Source organism: Aulostomus chinensis, chromosome 1 (assembly GCF_037954235.1).
Source record: "Aulostomus chinensis isolate RoL2024-O1b breed Wild chromosome 1, RoL_Achi_v1.0, whole genome shotgun sequence".
NCBI lineage: Eukaryota > Metazoa > Chordata > Actinopteri > Syngnathiformes > Aulostomidae > Aulostomus > Aulostomus chinensis.
In genome coordinates this window covers 27,493,576-27,499,895 of record NC_141320.1, presented here as the reverse complement: position 1 = coordinate 27,499,895, position 6,320 = coordinate 27,493,576, and the positions used below count along the sequence as shown (strand labels likewise).

Sequence of the window (6,320 nt, the reverse complement as noted above, 5' to 3'; positions counted from 1 at the left end):
GAGTTTCCTCAGTCTAGGTTCTCATTTGATCTTGGTTCAGCCTATTGATGAGTTTTAGTTCTACGTTCCCTCTTCCTGTTGGGTTGTTTCACCGGCTCTATCCAAGCTTGAACTCCCTTTCAACAACCCACTCATGTAACACCGATTTGGCACACAATCAGGAAACGTGAACAAAACAAAGTTATAAAAATAAAACTCAGGGCCAAAGTATTTCAATTTACAACTCAATCTCACAAATCAATAATCAGAGTCTCTCCCGTTCATCAGCAGTCTTTTCGTTCAGTCCGTTATCAGTCCAAAAGAAATTCAAGGTGTCTCTGTGAAACCTGTCAGTTCTGTCCTACCACAATCCCACCGTCAGGGTCAGTGTCACCTGGGTGGGTGAGGTTTGCAGCGCCATTTTCCACTCCGACTCTCTCTCTCCTGTGGGTGGCTCGCCATCTTTTCTCCACAGCGTCAGGTGTGTTCGCACACCAGTGATCCCGCCTACAAAACCTGGCCAAATCCTCGTTCACAACGCAATCAACACAATCCAGAATCATGGACAGCAGTTGAGTCCAGTGTCTTCTCAAAAAATGAAGGGACCAAGGAGAAGACCTCAAAAGAGTCTGCTTCGTTTACTCTTTCCTCTCTCATTCTCGAGTCGTCCGTCTGCTTTAGTTTAGTTTATTTATATTTGTACAGCACTTTTCATTCAGAGACTGCAACACAAAGTGCTTCACAGAACTGAGAGAAAACAGGCAACATTCAATAAAATATAAAACAATACAATAAATACATGTTAAGAACCCGGCCTTCCCAACCCACATGACCTCATACATGCACACACCACCCCCCCCACACACACAAATACACACACGCATACACACATACACACACTGACTGTCAGTAGGAACATGGCAGGGCACTGAAAATCCTAGTGAGGAAAGACCACCTATGGGGGCCATCCTCACCAGGAGGTGCCACAGCCCACAACCACAGGGAGCGCCGCCACCCAGACCCCCCTACCCGGACAGACCGGGTACACTCCACATATAATGCAGAGCCCCCCAGCTCTCCGGGCCTGGACGATCCCAAGGACGACGCCCCTGTGGGCGGACCAGACACACCTCCCAGTGTGGAGGGCCCCCACCAGGAAACACTGGAGCTAAAAACTAAAAGACTCAAAGAAGGTAGAGTAGGAAAGAACAGAAATTACAATGATATTAAAGTATCAGAATGACATAAAATATATATAAAATCTAAAAGTTTAAGAGCTAATAAAAAAGTAGAATAAAATAATTGAAAGACAAAAGTAACAATAAGAAATCGTGATAAAATGAAAGGATAAGAGAGACTAAGTCAGTTAAAAGCTAAGCTAAAAAGGGGAGTCTTGAGCCTCCTTTTAAAAACATCAACAGTCTCGCGGTCCTTCAACACCTCACTGGCGCTGTCACCTGTCCCCACCTGCCTAAAGACTGCCACTATTGTCCCTGTCCCCAAGTGCTCCACAGTGACAGGCCTAAATGACTACCGACCCATTGCACTCACCCCAGTAGTCATGAAGTACTTTGAGAGGCTGGTCAAGGCCCACATAGAGGCCTCCATCGACGTCTCTGTGGACCCCCACCAGTACGCCTACAGGCAACACTGCTCCACTGATGACGCCATTTCACCAGTGGTCCACACAGCCCTCACCCATCTGGAGAGCAGGAACTCCTATGTCCACCTTCTCTTCCTGGACTTCTCCTCTGCCTTCAACACCATCATCTCACATGGGGGACCTGTTCAGTGGACCTGAGGACTGGTGACCTGTTCAGGGTGAACCCTGCTCTCACCAAATGTCACCCCCCCATAACCTTTAACAAATCAGTGGTACAGAAAATGGATGGAGTGACTGATTCACTGCAGAGGCACAGTGATGTTATTAATGGAGGAGTCTTTTCATTAAAGACTGAAGCTCCATACAAGACAGAGTCTGTAGACCAGAACATCACAACCTGGGAAGCTCTCACTTCTTTGGACAGACAGCTTTGATTTCAGGTTCTACCTCTGTAAAATTGAAAGTAAAGTAAATGGAGAACCTGTGAAGGTAAAACTGATGATGTCATGACTTGTTCAGTCCTGCAACGTTAAAGTCCAACACGCTTTTGATTGTCTCTGATTCTCTGTGGCAAAATCCAACAAGAGGAAACAGAAAATCTTGAGGTTGTCTCACTTTTTTTTAAAGAAACTCAGCATAGGACAGTGATAGGACGCTTGTTTCCTTGATGAAAGAGACTGGTGCTCTCATCTTCTTCAACACTGACTTGTTCTACCAGGACAAGAGAATCTGAGCTTGGATGTCATTTAGCAGTCAAAGGCTTGTTAAACTGGTCAACATCAGCTGGTGTTCACTCTGATGATGTAGCGATGGTCTGGATTCTTCCTTCTGCAGCACCAAGCTGCTGGGAAGAAGCCTGATGATGTCAGAGTTGTGTTCAGTGGCTCCTGCTGGGTCCATTTCTGACAAATGGGCTCCAAAGAGTTCAGCTGTTTGCAAGGCTCAGAGAAAGCAGCACATCATGGTGGTCAGGAGACGAGGTGGCCGAGTGGTTAAGGTGATGGACTGCTGATCCATTGAGCTCTGCAGGCGTGGGTTCCAATCCCATCCTCGTCGTAGGAGACTTTGGTTTCTACTCCTAGATTATGGAATTACTGTGAGGCTTTTAACTGACACAGACACCAGTTGAGTCAACTTCCCTTTCACAACCTGACCAAAACAACTCTGACACCCAGAGCTCACATGTGTCAATCACCTCTGGAGAAGGTCCCGCCCCCTTAGAGCCATAAATCCTCCCATCAGTGAAGAAAACTGAAGACGCCTCTTGGATGAGAGCTGAAGCGTCTTCTAGAAACCTGAAACAGTCCACTTGGAACGTTTAAATCATTCTACAATCCTACAGTTTCACTGAGCTTTTGTCCAAAGCCACGTTCATGTATCACATGTATATAATATATATGTGACACTCTTTCATCTACTCATTGACCAAAAATGCAGTCTAATTCCAGTAAATTTGTGCAGAAGAAAACGTTATTTGTGCTGCTTCTTTATTCATTTATTTAGTTTAGTTAGTATTTTTTAATGTGTTTTCTTTCAAGTCACATTTTGTCCATTAACTTCATAATCAGAGTCTCCATCTCATCACATGACTAAAGTCTGGGTTCTGTAGTGGTGGTAAAATATCCTTCCATGCCCCTCACTAGTTTGCACACAGAAAAGCATATTTTACTGGTTTCAGATCTCTTAGCTTGTTCTCTCTCTTAAACCTGCTGAGGCAGCTTTCATTGTGTGATCGTTGTCGTCGTCTTCCACTTACTCCTTACTAGTAAGGGTCGCGGGGGGGCTGGAGCCTATCCCAGCATCTACGGGCAAGAGGTGGGGTTCACCCTAGACAGGTCACCAGTCCATCGCAGGGCCAACATACAGAGACGAACAACCATTCACACTCACATTCACACCTACGGTCAATTTAGAGAATCAATCAGCCTCGTCCCCTCTTGATGTCTTTCGACTGTGGTAGGAAGCTGGAGTACCCGGAGAGAACCCATGCAGGCACGGGGAGAACATGGAGACTCACACAGAAAGATACTGCGCCCGAGCCGGGACCAGATTGATGGAAGTCAAGTGTCTGAGGCTGTTAGCAGCCATGAAGTTGATCTGGTTGGCACTGGTATTTGTTCTTGCTGCAGCTCAGGAGTGATTCAGGAGAAGAGTTTCAGAACAGCCAAGGTTGGGGACTGGAATTCTAAAATTTCCCCTGGAACCAGACAACCTTGGGAGGTAAAACCTCCAATCATAGCCACTCAGATGCAGCAGCAGAAGAAGCTGTCATCCACCCTGACAGTCAGAGCATCAAGTCAAGAAAACATCACCATCTTGTAGTTCCAAACCTCCACCTGTCAGATTCAGCTACTTCTTATTGTGGGACTTTAAACTTGAACACAATGGAATTTGGACAAGGAGTTTTCCTTCCAGTCCAAACATCATCGTCCAGCCTCCAACCAGAGGTCCATCAGTTATCATGGAGCCACAGGTGGAGTCTGGATTCTTTTCTAGAATGAGACGGCAATGAGAGTCCTGCCAAGTGACATCACTGACATGAATGGATGACTTCAGTCACGTGACTGGATGACTTCAGTCACATGACTGGATGACTTCAGTCACATGACTGGATGACTTCAGTCACATGACTGGATGACCTCAGTCACATGACTGGATGACAGTGTAGATGCCAATGTAGAGGTTGGGGAAATAGTCTCTGAGAATCCAGCTTGAACCCACAGCCTCCTTGTTTTCCAAAAACCCAAACAGCGACCATCAGTCTCCCTCCAATCCTGTACTTGGGAAAACAACAAAAACAGAGTAAAAGTCTCTGGCAACATATTTGTTTCCTTTAGGGTTTCTTCATGTATGAGTGGTGTACCTGCTTTCCCAGAGGACTGCCATCTTTGTTCTGTGGGCTGACATGTTTTAGTGTCAGCACAGGTCATAGCGCTGAGACTGAACTCTCATTCTCCTCCAAGTATTATTTCCACCTCACACTCCTGCAGATATTCAAGTGAACAGGGAACACAAATTTATGCTCAACTTCTCCTGTGTATTCATCCACAGTCACTAAACAACAACCAAACCAAACAAAAGAGGGTTTGCTAGCATGGCGATCAGCTGTAGTTCACCATCTTATCCAGGTCACATGACTCAGGAGTAGCGTGGCCGTCTCGCAACCAAAGGGTGGCTGGTTTGATCCTCACTTTCTCCAGTGACCATGTCAAAGTGTCCTTGAGTGAGATACTGAACCCCTAAATACTTCTGATGAGTAGGTTGGCTCCTTGCATGGCAGCTTTCAGCATCAGTGTGTGAGTGTGTGTGAATGAGAGGACATTGTTCAGCTCCTTGAGTGCTGCTGAGGTAGAAAGGCTCTGTACAAACTGAGTCCTTTTACCATTTCTTTCCTGCTTCTAGCGGCGCTGTTGTCACTTCCTGTGACCGTGGGGGGAAAGGGGTCCCCCTTCAGAATAAGTTTGATATCATTGTTACTTCCTCTTCAACATGCCTTTAGCAGACCAACTCAGAGAACAGCACAGTGAGGTAGTGTGGCCGAGCGGTCTAAGGTGCTGGATTAAGGTTCCAGTCTCTGAGGAGGCGTGGGTTCAAATCCCACCACTGCCATCATGTCCCAGGTCACTGGAGAGGTGTGGCAGGTCTCTTACTGCCTCTCCTCTCTCTTTCACTGATATCTTCAAACCTGTGACCAAAAGAAGAACCCTCCTCTGAGTCCACAGACCTGAGCACCGCTGCTCTGACTACCAGGTTACCTCCTGGTTATCAGGGTGAAGTCAGGGTGAGGTAGTCAGTTGTTCCTTTTTGTTTTATGACAAAGTCCTCATTGTTAATTAAATAATATAAATTCTTTACTTGAAGTTTCACGCTGTTTCGATTGAAAAAGGCCAGTTCCTGGAGAAGATCTTCTAGGGGTCCAGGTTAAAGTGGTGCCCCAGCTGGCACCAGGCGCTGACCCAGGTCCTGCATGGGAGATACTGTCAGTTCTGTTCTGCCCTGCTCACAACCACAGGCTGGTGTTGAGGCCTGCAGCAACCAGGGCCCCAGTCACCAACAGTATAAAGGCTGGACATTGTAGCAGTGGGAGGAGTCAAAATGAAGACAGACCAATGTGAGCAGGACGCTCCTGGAGACGTCAGAAGAACTTGACCATGTTTCCTACAGTACCCAGGAGGCCTGGTAGTTGTTGAAGGAAGCTCCAAAAGCAAAGAGCAGACAGCAGGACATCAAAAGAAAAGATCCAGACACTAAAACTACAAGTAGAAACAAGAAGAAATACTCAAAGCTTTGGAAAGATACTACAAGGTTGGATATACATTATTATATACACTACTATTCTCATTGACTCCTAAAGAGGGACAGGAAACATTAGAATGTGGATCAGATCAGCTGATTTCAGTGTTGAGTCCATCCCTCCATCCACTTTCTGTTCTTATCCTTTAAGGGTCACGGGGGGGGGGGGGCGATCCCAGGTGACATTGGGCAAGAGGCAGGGTTCACCCTGGACAGGTCAGAATTCCTAATGATGTCATCAGGGCTTTGACAGTAGCTAGAATTCTGTCTTTGATGTCAGGAGGACATGAAAGAAACACAACTGAGGAAAGTAGAGGAGAACATTCAGCTTCATTAGAAACACTTGAACTGTTGAACAGTAGAATTTGTTTGAAACAGTTTACAACACTGAGTGACAGGATTGAAGAGGGAAGAGTTTTCTAATTTAAATTTAATTCTAACTTGA

At 46.1% G+C, this 6,320-nt stretch overlaps 1 non-coding gene across 1 annotated transcript; it reads left to right on the top strand.

Annotated features, from left to right (window-relative positions):
• The first annotated feature begins 5,109 nt into the window (after positions 1-5,109).
• trnal-aag (transfer RNA leucine (anticodon AAG)) lies at positions 5,110-5,191 on the top strand. The gene has a single exon. It is a non-coding gene; the product is annotated as a tRNA-Leu (tRNA).
• The last annotated feature ends 1,129 nt before the right edge of the window (positions 5,192-6,320 follow it).